This window comes from Caretta caretta, chromosome 1 (genome assembly GCF_965140235.1).
Source record: "Caretta caretta isolate rCarCar2 chromosome 1, rCarCar1.hap1, whole genome shotgun sequence".
NCBI lineage: Eukaryota > Metazoa > Chordata > Testudines > Cheloniidae > Caretta > Caretta caretta.
This window is the reverse complement of record NC_134206.1, coordinates 116,577,294-116,593,702: the sequence shown is the minus strand read 5'-3', so window position 1 is coordinate 116,593,702 and position 16,409 is coordinate 116,577,294. Positions and strand designations below refer to the sequence as shown.

The window sequence follows — 16,409 nt, the reverse complement described above, 5'->3', positions numbered from 1 at the left end:
ATAAAGTCTCTCTGAGACTCCCTTTGTTTGTTTGCCTGGACAGAATATATGTTTGAGATTCTTAGGCCATCATTCCTTGGTGAATTAAGAGCTGTACTATATGTAGGCCCTATATGCAGATTCCTACCCTCTGTGGACTAGCACTGTTATCATTAGCCAGAGAAGGCAGAAGCATTTATAGTCTATATATTTATAGCACAAGAAATCAGTGCTTGTCATGATGAACCGGGGGAGAAATTTCAAAACCCCTTGACCTGGACCCACCAGGAAAGATCCATGGATAGAAAAATGAGGAAAATATTATCTGAAAAGGAAAAGTCTGCATGCAAGGAAAAGTCTATTTACTTAGTACCTATTTATAGGAGGTCATCTTACAATTAAAAATATACTGCCGTAAAACACAAGAAGAGTTGTTGGCAATGGTCCAAATTCTCAGCTGCGCCAAGTGTGTGCTAAGTAGAGCTGAGCTGTGGAGCCAGTCATGGCTCCCTAATCTTGTAGTCTTGGCCCAGTATCAGTTAGACCACCTTAGCTAGACTGTAGCAGTGCTCTAATTGACCATTCCCCCACCCCCAGCCTCGACAGCAAGGCCTTCAGTTGCACCAGGGACTGGAGAGAGAGTAGCCAGCCAGTAGACGCAAACTAGAAGAGATCTACATCATCAGGAGACCCCTCCAAACTAGGGCAATCCTCAGCTGGGGTGAGAATCTGATCTGATGTGCCTTTAAAAGAGAAGAGTGCATAGGTACTGGCTTGAAGTGGTTTCCATCATATACAGGGTTTACAGTTTGGTTCAATGGCTCTCAGCTCCCCCACTACACAAACTGTTCCAGCACCCCTAGAAGAGTGAGAGGTAAACATTTAATTTCTGGCCTTTGAACTCTCTCTGTTTTCCCCATCTTCCTCCCTTCCATCCTTCCTCTCCCCTTACCCCCCCCCATTCTGCCTCACTCTTGTGTTTTAAGATCTATTTAATTATGCCTGTAGAAAAGAAAAGAGTTGTATCAAAAGAGCAATTCCCTCTTTTGATTTTCAATTCATTTTCCCCCCTCTCATTCAAAAGAATAGAAATATACAAAGTAATTTGGTATATAAAATGATTCCCCGTAATTTTAATCCTTTTAAAGTGCTTGTGGAGATTAGCACAATTTGATTTATTTTGACAAGGGGTGGTAAAAACTTTAAGAACATCTACTAAACCTGTCTTAAGAGCCTGCTGCTGTGCCACAGGAATGAATATTTCAGGTGTTCCAGAGGTTTCAGAGATGATTTCCTAATGTAACTAAGTGAATTAAAGCAGCACAAGAGAAGACTTCAGAGTAAATAGAAAAGGGGCAGCTCTTTTGCTATTATTTGAGGATATTTGTGAGCACCAAAGCCACTAACATTTTGTTTTTATTCTATTGCTTTAATGTTTTCCTCCTGCTTTTGAAAATAATCTGGAAACACATATAGTGAAATTCATTGGAGGGAGAAATTTCCACAAGGCCTGATCCAAATCTCATTGAAGTCAATGTGAAGACTCCCATTGACCTCACTGGGCTTTGGGCAAGGGGTCTGCACACAGCTTCATGCTCTCCTTAAGGACTTAACTTCAGTGAGCCATCTGCACCGGTGTGAATTGCACCCTAACTGTATATCCAGGACTCTACTGTCATGAGTTAAGTAACCGGTGAGCCAGAGACATTCCCTTCACCACAGCAGCTATTTCACTAGTTGCTAAAAATCACTACAATTCTTATTTAAAGTAGCAATTATTCACATAACTTCAAATGTGAACATAAGAGTTCACAATATACACAGCACCTTCAGGGGAACTACTCTCGCTTAATGTTAAGCAGATGCCTTGAGTGTTTTGCCAGATTGGGTCAGGGTGCTCAGCACTTTGCAGGATTGAATTCCAGGGGTGGAAGACCATGCATATTATTAAAGTAAGAGCCAAAAGGGCAATACCTTTGTAAAAGTAATATATCTAAGTGGGGTGGTTAAATAATTACTTCAGCATCTTGTTTATTTCTTTAGTTGGTTAAATACCATTTTCTGTTGCATACTGTTTATACTTTAAAAAGATGTTTTTCCCTGGTTTTGGTAAATGGTCTAGCGTGCAATATTTGCTCACTGAAGGGCATTATTGCACTATATATTTTAGCATTTCTAGAGTAAGAATTTCAAGTGAGAGTCCAAGCGAGAAAGTGAATGATTCATTATTGTACCTCTTTTTCTGGTTTACTTATGCTCCACCATTTCATTACCTTTGTTTTTCAGAAGGCCAGCTTCAGAGTACTATAAAAGGGGCCGAGCTCTTACCTACTCTGTCTCTCAATAGATCTGCAACTCATTTAATTTAAGGAGAACTGGAATTTCAGTGCAAGTAAGGTTTGGAGGCAACATTGAAAAGAAGTGAATATGTGGCACTCACCATATTAGAACCCCATAGTCTTACTTGTTCTTACACTCTCGGAGCTGTGCTCCACAGGTAGGTGATTTCTTGATTTAGTGCTAAATAATATTGACTGTTCAAATGAACATGTAACTTTTTAGAAAATAGCCTTTCTAGGGAACTGAACCCCCAAAAAGGAGATGGTGAATATGCAACTGAAAAATGGAGGAACTTACTTCATTGAAGCATGTAACACATAGAATGCAGAGAATGATCAGCTAATATATTACTCTTTTTTTTACTAAATATGTATGAATGGCAAATTATTTCAAAGCAATAATGGTCTGAACAATCACATTAAAACACACACACAAATGAAAAGAGGAAGATAGGAAATTACAGAGTAGGCGAATGACTGATCTTTCTGTGTGGTTTTCACTGGAGCGCAAGAAGAAAGATTACATCCCTACAGCAGTCTTCAAAGTGTTGGAGTCAGAGAGTGGAATAGGAAATGAACTGCAGTTCAGTGACCCTCTCTGGCCCTAACAGTGGGAGCTGGTAAGCACAGCATTTCCACTTTATTCACTTCTCCTTCTGTAACCACTGCCAGTAGGAGGTCTCCCCCTCCCCTTTTATATTACTATTGTTTCCTCTCTCTCTCTCTCTGGGCAGCTATCTGTCTAAATAGATCTATCTATCTATCTAGCATATTATATATATACACACAGCACAGGCTTGTGTGTACTATATGTACAGCCTGTATATTTTTCCTGTAGATGCCTGTTCTGTGGTGTCTGACACAGGAGTTCATACTGCGCCATGTAATTTTCTTTGTGTTTTATTAGTGATAAAACCAAAAGTTGGTCACCTAGGTCTGCTTGAACAACAGTATAAAGTAGAGAGCTTTCAGCCTGGTCTATAATTTTCTCTCTAATGGGGGTGCTTTCTGTGTCCAACACATTTGCAAAATACTCTAGCCACAGGGAAAGAAGAAATTATAACTATAGCCATATTGTGATGTCACATAAGAGATGCTTGACCTTGACACCTTCCTCTATTTTCATACTATATAAGAAACATGTATTTTAACATTTATTAAAAGGTTTACCACACACCGCATCTGTCCATAACATTAAACCTATATAATTATATTGCAAGACCGTGCAAAACATATTCGGGAAGTAAAACTGAAAGATGTTAAAGTTTATGTAGCCTTGTAAGTAAATACTGTTTAAGGCATCCAAAGGGACTACTGATGATCTAAGTGAATTTTTTTATTATTATTATTTTGTAACTGGAGATCTCTTGATCTTTAAAAGGGATTTCTCAACGTGTTTATTTTAAAATGGAAATATATCCTTAATCACAGCCAGATTTATCAAATGCTTTGTAGAGGTGTAGAGGCAGCTTGGATTATATGAGCTTTTAAGCACATATGGAGATGGGGGACTTGAAGGAGCCAAGTATACCAATACTTTTCACATAGCCAGGGTCCAGATTTTTAACTTGATCTCAGAAGATGGGGCGCGGGTTAATGATTAAGGATACTTGGCGAGGGAAAAACTTAAAAATCAAACCTTGTTGTATTTGTCTTTCTGCTCACCAGAACCCTTTGATTCATTCCCTTCTGTGGCTTTGTAAATAATTGATGTTTCGAGTTGGCCAGCAAACTGAAAAATCAGGGGAAAGAGTCAATTAGATTTGTAAATTGTCAATAAATTGGAAAAGTCCATTTGGGCCAGCAAACGTACATACATGCACATGTGTCTCCCTGTGTAGCCCAGTGGTTAGGGCATTTGCCTGGGATGTGGGAGACTCACATTTGAATCCCCACTCAGGAACAAGGACTTGAAGTCAACTCTCTCCCCACTCAGGGGAGCATCCTTAGCATCAGGTTATTATTTATTCCGGGGGTGAATTTCTCTCAAACTCTCCTCTTGAAGCTGTTCCACTTTGTAGAAATACTTAAATGTTAATTGTGCCAAAGAGACCAACTCTGTAGCCTGGTGATTAAGGCACTCACCTGGGAAGTAGGGAATGTGGATTCAAATCCCTTGTCTTCATTGGGCAGAGAGAAGATATGAAATTACATATCCTACATCCCAGGTGAGTGCCTTAATCATCAAACTACAGAGTCATTCTCAAGATATGTCCACACTAGAAAAGTAAGTTGACCTATATGCCCACACCACTCTGTTTGGGATGGTGGTGCACATCTTCACCAGGAATGCTTCCACTGACCTAAGAAGGGCAGTGTGGGGAGCTGAGAACCTGGTCTCTCAGGTCCACTGGCAGCTCTCTGCTGGGAGCCCAGCTACCCCACAGGCTCCCGGGCTCCCCACAGGCTGCCCTCATCCCCCACTCGGAGCGGGGAAGCCACTATGGGCTTCTCCCCTCCCCATACCCTGCTGGGAGCCAGGGGAAGCTGCCCCAGGGCTTTTCACCCCTGGGGACTGGGGTCCAGCTGCCCCAGTTTCTTGGGCCCCCATGCCTGCTCCCTGCTAGCAGCTGGACAGCCTTGTCAATTTCATGAATCAGGGAGCTATGAAATTGACAAGGCTTCCTGGCTCCCAGCTGGGAGCAGGGTCCAAAACCGCCAGGACTTTTCACTGGGAGTGGGGTCCATTCTCTCCCCAGCTGGAGCAGAGTCCAGCCCCCCAGCTCTACAGAGGAACAGGGAACAGCTGGGCCCTAGCTGCTCAGCTTTCTTGTCAGTTTCATGGTTCCTGTTGGGACTTGGCTTTTGTCTTCTAGCCATCCTGCAGTAGTATCACTCTCTTGACTGCCTGTCATTGGATGTCCTTTTCTGTAGCCTCTTTGATTTCTGTCAGCTTTACTATTGAAACTGGGAGATCGACTCCATTAACATGCTGCACTATGTCCTGATCCCTCTGATGAGATGAACACCCCACACAGGCCTGAGCAGGGTTAAGGGAGCCAGGAAAGCCAATTAACTCCACAGGCTGCACCTGGAACAGGAGCCAGAGAGCAGGAGATTAATTAGGAACAGGCTGCACAAGTGGCATGGAGCCTATAAAGCCAGGTAGCAGCCCACAGAGTGGGCAACTGTGGAGAAAGGGCAGGCATGCCTTGGGAAGAGAAAGGTGTATTTGGGAGCTTCTGGGAACCACCGTAGGAAGGTAAGCAGCAGCCAGTAGTTGCTTCCTGGGAAGAGGGAGGAAGGTTTGAAGCTGGTATGCCCAGAGAAAGGAGGGGACCCAGAAGTGTGGGAAGGAGCAGAGAGGGTGGAGAGAGGAAGCTCAGAATTGCTGAGCTGAGGGTCCCTGGGCTGGAACCTGGAGAAGAGGGCAGGCCTGGGTTCCCCTACCAGCCACTGAGGGGGTGACACAGAACTCAGGGAATTAATGGGAAGACTGCCTAGGACTGCTGATAGATTGTACCCTGGAAGGGGGAACTCTGAGTGACCTAGCCAGAGGGTTAAGTCACAAAGGAGATGCTGGAAGTCCTGGAGTGAGAGAGGAGCTTGAGACCAGAGGGAGAGACAGAGTAAATGGCATGCAAACTGTGGACAGTGGATTTGTCCTTGAGAGCTAATCCCCTGAGTGACCAGGAGGAGGTGCCGACCAGCAGTAAGTGGTGCACGCCTGTGACAATCCCTTCCTGCCCACTCTCTGATGCTAGTGTATATGCCCAGCTCCCTTCGTTTGACCCTTTGACCGCACTCCCGTCCCTGTTTTTCATTAGTTGTCCCCCGTAATTAGTTGGCTCTCCAGGCCCTGTGGATCTCCCCCTTAGGCTGGGGGGGGATCTTTTTGTAGTGGACGAGCTCCGCCCACCCACTTCCTGGATCCCAATAGGATCAGGGTGTCAGCTAACACCAGTAATCATCCTGCTCAATATCTGATCTCTACCTAGTAGTGCTGGAGGCTTATCAACATGCACTTCAATTTCTCTGGAGCACTTAATCATGTTAAACCCTTGTATCTTGAGGGGTTTGTGGTCTGATTGCACTACTACTAGGTGGCCACAGATGTATTGATAGAATCACTCCACTCCAAATACCACAGCCAGATGCTCTTTTTCTATGTGGGAGTACCCCCACTCAGTCTCTAACAGGGTTCTTCTGGTATAAGTGACTGAGCCTGCAAAATAGCTATACCCAATCCTTTCTCCAGTGCATCACAGTGGAGTGTCAGTAGCTCTCCTGGGTGGTAGTACTTCAGGACAGGGGTGCCCATTATCATTTGTTTCAGCACAACAAATGCTTGCTCTTGGGGATGTGCCATCCACCTCTTGTACAAATCTGACTGAATATTTCTGAGACCTTCTGCACTTGCACATGCTACTAAAATGGTTCAACTTGCCACGTTCCTTGCAATGCTGTTCTAGGGTGGGGCACTTCTTTACCCACTCGTGCTGTCTGCCATGGTAAATTCATCTCGCTATGCATGTGGAACCCTGGCCATCTGCTCTACTTTGCTGTTGTCTCACGGCATGTAGTGCTGGGGCTGTTGTGCCTCCTAGGACTTTCATCCTTTCTCTTGAGGCTTCTGCTGCAAGCCCCTTGTGTAAGCATCTGTCTGATGTGAGATCGCCTTCCTGGAGTAGCTGCTCCCACAGCTTGTGATCCCAAGTGCCACAGATTATCCTGTCCCAAATCAGGGATTCTGTCAAGTCTCCAGAATGGCAAGTAGCAGCCAGTGTGTGTAAAGCAGTCATATAGGAGTCTATCCCCTCCCATCCAGATTGAAATGAAAATGAATGAAACAACTGTCACTCCAGGTTCTGCTTTGGAGAGCAATTTATCCCCAGGATTCCCAGGACTTCTGTGAGGCTTGAGGCAATGGGGAGCTTCAGAGAGCTGCAGAGCTTTCTTCATTGTTCCTCAATAAGGTAAAATAATAGTTTGACTTTGCCGTTGTTATCCTCCTCCTGCATGGCCAGGTCTGTGTATAGCTGGAACTCCTCCACCTCCAGTCCATTGCTGGGCTAGGTTTGTGTTTGCAAAATCCAGGGTGCCGGAGGGCCTCAGACTGAGTTCCATGGCTCATGCTGCCAGCTACTGCACTGCAGAGAACGCATAACTTAAACATTGCCATCATGTTTCATTAACAAAGAACTTGGATTCAGCTTAATTAACTTGAAGTTGAACTTTATTGAACGCTGTGCACTGCTCTGTTCATGTTGCTGAGTTTCTTCCAGCCTAACTCCCCACATTCCTTATTTAACAGGTGTCCCCTCAATAATCTCTTTGGGGAACATGGACCTTCTGAGTCTGGTCATGATACTGAGAGAAGAGAGCTGAGTTCAAGGCCCTGTTTCAGAGTGTGGATTCAAAGTTGGGTTTCCCAGATCTGAGGTGAGCACCCCAACCACAGGGTGAAAGTTATAAATGGGGATACAGAGGGACACACACACATAGTGTTCTGGCAGTGACAAACTTTTCCCAGCCAAAACTACTGCGTCAACTTTGTACATAGTTTTGAGTTGGTTGAAACTGCCATTTTTTTCAGTGAATATTCAACTATTCGACAGATTTTGCCCAGCTCTGTTCCCTTCTGCACACCTCACTTCAATCTAATGCCATTCAGGTCTCTGGAGCAGGGAAGAGGATGAGTGGTTTTCTTTACCAGGACAGACAAAGAGTGAGCGGATTGTTATGCAAAGGGTTATGATTTGGGACAAACCTAAACTAACATTAGTACTTCAGACGTAAGAGAGATCATGCTCTCCATTTTCTGCATAAGGCTTTTCATTATAACACTGTCTCTCCAATGCAAGCTGCCTTCACCTGGCTCATCAGCATCAAGCTGTATTGTAGTTCCCCTCTTTATAACACCACCACCAAAGCTCTTCACTTACAGTGTTTGGCTCCTGGTGATTGCTCAGAAGTGGGAGTCAGATACTTCAAAACCTGACAGAACTCCTTTGTTTTTGCATATTTCTGAATTAAGTAAAGAAAACTATTCAATTTGCATACAAGAATTGTGTTGGAGACTATCTTTCTTTAATGCTTCTAATTATATGTGTAGTAGTAATATTTCAGTTTTAATCTAAAAGGACTATATGAGTTTTAATATATAGGTGCAATGAATATGAAACTTCAATCTGTGCTTTTGTACCCCAAATATGAGTGTCCAATTAAAGATTTGTCTATTTCTGTGGTTTTCACTTTAAATCCTCAGTAGCTTTACAAGAGTCTAAATCTTCATTCTTCTTACAATCTAAATCTTCATTCTTCAAAAGAAATGCCTAATATAGTACTCCTGAGAGCCCAACGAAGAAACTCCTAAATGAATAATTAAAAGATGAATTAATGTTTTTGTGATTCAAAATCTGGGAATATAAATCTGTTGCGTCATCATGTGGGCTGCAAACAGAATAAAAGGTTATATTAAATGCACACTCAAAATAGAAACTTTACCTTTTCCTCTGTAGCTCCTTTTTGAAGCCAACTCCTTGGTTGTTACTCTTGACTATTTCCAGATCCCATCTCAAGACCTGTCTTTTCCTCAGCCTAGGAATCCTAATTCACTTTTGCTATAATCAAAAATCCCTGAGACTCTCCATTTCTCAGGGCACATTGTAACAGACAAGTTTCAGCAATAACATCTTCCTCACCCTGGCCATACCGAGATGAAGAATCCGCACAGCCTACTTTGAATGTATATGTGTGAAGTATAATTCAACCACTCCCTCAGCATAGTGATCAAGGCCTCAGCTCACTCTTTGCACTAGGCTTGTGCTGCATCTAAAGTGATCTTCAAGGACTTTGTCTGGCTTCACAGAACAGATTGTGTTTATCCATTTAACAGAGCAGCTCTACTGAAAAACAGCTCTGCACCTTTGAGCACAGTAATTGCTAAAATAAGTGCAAATATAGAAACTGTAGGTCCCTTGTTCATATACTTGGTCTGCTGTGAGCTCCTGATGAATGCTCACACCAATAGACTATATATATTTGTATAGTCTATATATATAATAATAGCCCCCTGGTGATGCCTTTACATACAGTTTTTCACGTGGACACATCCCACCTGCATACCCCTTTTACAGCATGAATTCAGTTTTTCATTACGTATTCATTTTATCTGAAAGTGAGGGTCAACATATGTGACCTATTGATGTGAACAGAAATGGGGCTGTAGCTGAGTCTACTGCTGTTATGAAGGAGGTTGAGGGGGGGAGGGGGGCTTCCTTTGACCAGCAGGGAGCATAGTTTATTCTTTATAGCAGGAAAAAAATCCATGCCATTTCTGTCCTTATAACTTTAAAATATTAATATCAGCTTGTAACATACCCTTCCTTCCTCCCCCTGCCACCTCCTCCAGTGTGAGCATCTGTGATGAAGTGGTATTTTAGCCTATCCCATAATAGCATGATAAGATTGGCAATGATGGACATAAACTGAATATCCAGCCAGACACCTTAAGGACCTAACTCGAGATTGATCCAGCTGGTGCTTGATCTGCAAGGAGACTACGTTCGTTTAGGATTCATTTGCCATGATGATAGGAAACATATTCCAGTAACCTTTAGAGTTTTTTAATTGTAGGTTCAAACACTTTGTATTTTAACCCCTGAATTACCTAGAGCCGAGGTTATGCCCTTGTGTGGTTTATAGAGCAAGTTTATTTCACCTCTGGGTAGATTCATCTGTGGGATCCTATCTTAAGCACAATTTAGAGTAAGGTCATCAAGACTGTATCGGCAATAAAATGCCCACATTCTTTGCATCTCATATTTGCACTCCTGTGATGTATCAGTTTTCACAGTTGAGGAATCCTTACAACATTGGCAGCAGAGGTACCTCCATTTCTTTATTATGTCTCTACTTGGTTTCACCACCATTGAATTCTAAGTTTCTCACCCTCTCCTCCTTTTGGTAAAGGACTTTGGGGGTATGTTTACATTGCAATTAAATGCCTACAGCTAGCCCTTGTCAGCTGACTCGGGCTGCAGGGCTATAAAGTTGAGGTGTAGACATTTGGGCTCAGAGGACTCATGGGGTCCCAGAGCTTAGGCTCCAGTCCAAGCTCAAATGTCTACATCAGTTTTTCAGCCCCATAGACTGCAAGCCCAAGTCAGCTGACACAGGTGTAGACTTTCCCTGGGTCACTTATGAGGTAAAACTTTCTGGCTTCCCTATAGGAGATGCTTACATCAAATATCTCTGCTTCAGATTCAATAGCGTCTGAAATTGGCCTACCATAGCCTATGACAATGTGTTTGATCTGTTTCTCAAGGCCCTGTGCTCCAGGTGCATAGCATGTGTCCATGGCAGATTTCTCTGCTGAGACCCCATAGGGTCTATCTGGACTAGTCTGACAGCATCTTTCTGATGGCTTCTATTCCCTTGAATTGTGCGGGGGGGGAAAATCACTTTAATCAACAATAACATGCATAGAGGAGTCAGACTAAGGAAGGTGGTTTGCTCAGCTCCCCATTTGGAGGAAGAAATTCCATATGTATGTGACAGATTTACACATGTATAATTAGCAGTAAAGGGTTTATGATACTTTTGTATTAATTACTATATTGTATGAACAACAAGGAGTCCTTGTGGCACCTTAGAGACTAACAAATTTATTTGGGCTTAAGCTTTCGTGGGTTAGAACCCACTTCCTCAGATGCATGGAGTGGAAAATACAGTAGCAGTTATATTTATACATAGTACATGAAAAGATGGGAGTTGCCTCATCAGGTCGGGGGTAAGTGTAACGAGACAATTCAATTAACTGTAGAATACCAAGGGAGAAAAAAATCACTTTTATAGTGGTAGTGAGGGTGGCCCATTTCAAACAGTTGACAAGAAGGTGTGAGTAACAGTAGGGGGAAATTCGTATTGTAAAATTAGGTTTTGTAATGACTCATCCACTCTCAGTCTTTATTCAGGCCTAATTTGATGGTGTCTTGTTTGCAAATTAATTCCAGTTCTGCAGTTTCACGCTGGAGTCAGGTTTTGAAGTTTTTTTGTTGAAGAATTGCTACTTTTAAGTTTGTTATTGAGTGACCAGGGAGGTTGAAGTATTCTCCTACTGGTTTTTGAATGTTGTAATTCCTGATATCGGATTGTGTTCATTTATTCTTTTGCGTAGAGAATTTTTGTATGGTTGAAGGTGTTCTTGAAATTTTTCTTTTAGAGAAAAAGGAGTGAAGTCAATGCTCATTTCAGTGGAAAAACTATCTAACAGCTTGAGCCAGGCAAAATGTAGACAGGTGTTCCCATATAGTTCTGCTGAAGAACTATAATTCAGATGTGCGACACACCCATTATTCCAGCCTCGAATCTCTCTTTTATAGAGACAGTCAATAATGTCTAATTGCATGATGAATTTTATTTTATTTTTTTCTGTGTTTTCAGTGTGAATGTATAAGTCTTCACTCCCCACCATTTTAAAATACTTTTACCATGATTCATCAAACTTAAACCAAACATTTAGTGGGCAAATTTTCATAGGTACTATGGAATGCATGAAACTTCAGATCAACAGTAGTGCTGTCAGGGCTGACCATAAGCCCTAGTGATGGGCAAAGTGGAGAAACGGGTCTCTCCATCTCCACCCCCCACAGAACCCTGGTTGGCTAGGGAGCTGGCAGGAAATCCCATATTTACTTTCTGCTGCCAGCTACCCAGAGGTGAAAGTAAGCCGGTACACCCTGTACGGTGTACCAGCAAGAGCCGGTGCGCCGTACCAGGGTGGATCGGTTATTTAAAGGGCCTGCGGCTCCCAGCAGCAGCTGGAGCCCCTAGCCCTTTACATTGCTGCCAGAGCCCTGCTGCCGGAGCCCTGGGGCAGCGATTTAAAGGGCCCGGGGCGGTAGCAGCGGCCAAGCCCTGGGCCATTTAAATCCTCCCCGGAGCCCTGCCACTGCTTCCCCATGGCTCCAGTAGTGGTGGTGGCGGCCGCAGCCCAGTCCCCAGAGCCCTGCTGCCGGAGCCCTGGGGAAGCGGCAGCAGGACTCCGGGGATGATTTAAACGGCCCAGGGCTCCGGCCGCCGCTACCGCCCCGGGCCCTTTAAACCACTGCCACAGCCCCCAGCTGCTGCCCTTACCCCAGGATGGGGAAGGAGGCAGTTGCTGGTACAGGGTGGGCCGGGGCTGGCTCTGACCTCCCCCCAGCCCCACCCCTTCTGCCTGAGGCCACGCCCCTTCTGGGGGCAGAGTCAGCCCCAGCCCAGCCCTGTACTGGCAACTCCCTAGACTTACTTTCATCCCTGCAGCTACCCTAGGACTGGAACAGGGATAGTCGATAGGCGGACTGCGGGCCAAATCCAGACTGCCAGATTTTGAATGCACCACAAAATCATGTTTACTCATTATTGTTGGTTTTTATTATTTTCTCTAGTCTGGACCTTGACTATACCTTGACCAAGAAATCTGGACGTTGACAAAAAATAGACTATCCTTGGACTGGAGGATGGGATGCGGAAGAGACTGTTTGGACTGCAGATGGGGCACAGCAGGCTGAGAAAAGAGGCAGCACCAGAGGGCAGCCTGAGCATGTGTCCCTCTGCCCCTGCACAGCATGTGAGAATTGGCCAGAGTCCAATGGGAAAGAAGCCCCTGATTGGTTACTGAGGGACTGGGGTGTGTGGGGGGGGGTGCACTGGGACTGTGTGTTTGCTGTTAAAAGTGGCTGTTGCTGCTAAATCTCATTGTTATTGAAGGTATTGCAGTGATGTCTGGGTGAATTCATTTCTCCCCACGGCAGTAGGCAGGGTCTCCACACCAAGGGGGAACTGACTACAGAGCCCCCACCACAGAACAAACATCTAGCTCCCTTTAAACATTTCCTCACTCCCATTTGTGGGTTTGAAAATCATTCCCTAGAAGATTAGATTCCTTATGGCCCACGGCAGCTTTTGTTGAATTTCTTCATTCTCCTTACCTTGAAAGAATCTAGCACAGATTACTTCCCCCACTTCATGGATCAGCATGTTGAAGAGTGAGGCAGAACCAAGGCTGTCCCTACTCGCTGAACACCTGCATGGCATGGGAAACTTGCAGCCTTCCAGTGCCAATACTCCTCCATGCACAGGCTCTAGTGATGCCGGTAGCCTGAGCAGAGGAGTAAGAGCGCTTCCTCCCTTATGTCCATACGTAGACATGCAAGAAGGCTCATAATTGAGCCCTTTTATTATTGGTGCTAAATCTAAAGACAAGTGGACAATAAGGGTGAAGATGAGGAGTTGTCAGAAATGGTAGTACATACATCAAAATGCACACTCCAAGAATAATAACAATGGCATTGGGAGCCAATAATTCATGATTTATGACACTAACAAGACACTAGTGGAAAAACTTGATAAAACTCTGAACTTCCTGCTGAATCTGTATTATAGCTGTGTTTAGGAAATAGACTTGCAGCAGTGTAGAGCTAGTTATCACTATCTGATAGTGCCCTAAACTATGCCATTATCTCATTGGGCAATGGATATTAAGATAAGTAATGCCAATAGTATTGAAAAGTAAATCTTGAAGACTTCTGTTGCAGGATTCTGTTTTTCTGTAGTTAAACCATGCTAACACTAATGACTTATGAATGGATTTGGTAAGTGTGTGCATTTGGTAAGTGGATTTTCATCTGGATTTTCAAACAGCTCAGCACCCAATGGTTCCCATTTATCCCTCGAAATGGGAGATGAACTCTTTAGAAAACTTGATCCCTTATGCTGAGGACTGGCCCTTCCAATTAGTCAGTTAAAAAAAAAAATCGGGGTAGAGGAGGAATTGTTTCGTGTCAGCCTAAAATGAAAACTTTTCATTGAAACAAAAATAAATAGTTTCAGATCAAACTAAATATTTTTTCTTTTAATTTTTGAAGGATTTTTTTACTTTTTAAAATAAAATGGAGATAAAATTAGAAATGACAATCCTTTTGAATCAAAATATCAAAATTAAATAGTTCAGCTTATTCAGAATATTGTTTCTTTTGTCGCTAAAACAATGTGGTGAAGTTGGCATGAATTTGCAGAATGCTTTCAGTCAATCCAAATAAGTATTTTCATGAGAAAAAAATCTGTTTGAAAATTTTTGCCCAACTCTTACAATATGTAGTGTTTAAGTTTTGAGTAATGGTAGTTAGTGGAAACAAGGAAAGTTTAGTCAAAAGGTGTTTGTGATGTACATGTTCATTGTTTGAATTTAAACTGTTCATTTAACTCTCTAGCAGATGAAGATGTGGTTGCCCCCCTCTTCCACTTCCTATCTTCACCCTTCCTTTTTGGTTTGCTACATCATAAGTCTAAGTTTTAGCCAATGATTTCAATGGATGAGATCCCATTATGTCTTTTCGTATCAGCCTTCTGGAACAAATAAGGAGAAGTGATTTGACGGCACGCAATTTAAAGAGGATGTGCTGGAGCTAGTTGCCTGGTGTCCTACACTGAATTAGCTACTGGCCAGATGTGTCATAAGACATTATGGGAAAGGGATGTGGGGAGATGATAACTAAAGAGGCACAAAATATGAAAAGTGATGAAAGAGTAAATTTGAGGCACTAGTGAGCTTGAAGTAAACTATTGAGTAAAGTTCTCTTGAAGTTGAACTACTAGGTAAAATAGGGCATTCTTTTTAAACACATAAAAGGAGATCCCACAATTATTGTATTCCTTAGAGAAATAATTATGCATCTAAAATTTTTTTCTGTATCACTTTTTTCCTGTAAGTAAATTAAATTACTTTATTACACAAGAAAACAGAATATTTAGGAAAATTGCTCATTTTCATTAGTCTCCCTGACCAAAATATCTGTCAAATCTTGCTAGAATTCTTTTGCTAATATTTTCAAACAATGATCATGTTTCTCTTCTCTCCATTGGTTTTACACCATTTGAACTCCATAGATTTCTACAGATAAGTTCCAGATTTGCGCTAGCATAACTGAAGGGGAGATCAGGCACAGTTGATCTACATTCTTTTAAACAGCTGTCACTCTCCATTGGTCAGAAACCTCCTGGCTGATGGGTACCATTCTTAGATCAAAGGCAATCTCTCTAAAAGTCATATGACCAGACTGTCTGTAAGGACTCACCTCTTACTCCAGTGCCATACTTTTCTTTATTGACCTAAACCTAGTTAGATAAATGGTCTCCCGGAGGAACTGCGTAGGAATTATTACTTTCCTGTGCAATTTTAAGCTTCCATAACAAAGGGATTCACTGTGCATTGATATGCACCATCAATCAAAGAGTCTGCACTTTCTCCTCATTTGGGGCCAGATGGTGCGAGGTGCTTAGCTGAGTGTACAGGGAGAAGAGCATGCAAGGAGCTTTCTGCATGACCCCCCTTGTAGAGCTTGCATAAGAGCCAACTGTAATTTCAGTCCCTACACTGGAAGGAACCTGGGACTGCTCTATCTCTGTTCCACTGGGGTGCTTGGCACCCCAAGGAGAGTAAGGAGGCTGTATTACTATTGCCATGTACAACTTGTACCCAGTAGGTACAGGGCTGCTAGTAGGTCAGGTTCTTGTAGAAGCTCTGGCTACAGAGCTTCCTTCCCAGAGAGAGACACCAGAGGTGTTTACTATAAGAGCCTCTAATGCACTGCCAGGAATGGCTGTTGTGAGCTTATGGTTCATTATACCACCTAGTGGTTGAAGAATATAAAATGGTTTAGCATTCCATTAGATCGCCCCCTTTTGTTTTACATTCCTACCACTTACAAATTTACACTATCATGCTGTGTTTAATGTTCAGTACAGATCAGTGTGTTAAGTATCTGAGTCATACTGGTTTTCTAATTACATGACCCATACATGTAACAACTTGGTCATCTGGTATAAACATGGTCACCAGGTTCTAGACTTGAAAGTTCTCTGACAGCTATTAAAGTGTGCTTAAGTTCTTTTTGCCTTTTCATCTGATTTGGCTATTCTCTTCATGTTTGGCCACTTTGGAGATAGGTTCTTCTCCAGAATCAGCACAGTAGTTCTGAGTTCCTTTCCCATCAGGAATTGTGCTAGACTATACCCAATAGCTGTTATTGGTGTCAATCTGCAACTTGGAAGATCCATTCCCTACTCTTCTTTCTGTAGGATTTTCTTAGAGCTGTACAGACAGTC

At 43.0% G+C, this 16,409-nt stretch overlaps 1 long non-coding RNA gene across 5 annotated transcripts in view; it reads left to right on the top strand.

The window, feature by feature from the left end:
• Positions 1 to 16,409, top strand: part of LOC125639685 (uncharacterized) — a 291,895-nt gene that overhangs the window by 180,382 nt on the left and 95,104 nt on the right. For 2 of the 5 annotated variants that reach the window (XR_012669225.1, XR_007357556.2), the window contains 2 exons: positions 7,573 to 7,700; positions 12,692 to 16,385. The exons of 2 other annotated variants lie outside the window; for them this stretch is intronic. This is a non-coding gene — a long non-coding RNA (uncharacterized LOC125639685). Of the gene's footprint in view, positions 1 to 7,572; positions 7,701 to 12,691; positions 16,386 to 16,409 lie in introns of those variants that run through there. One more of the 5 variants, XR_012669228.1, reaches the window with a different exon arrangement.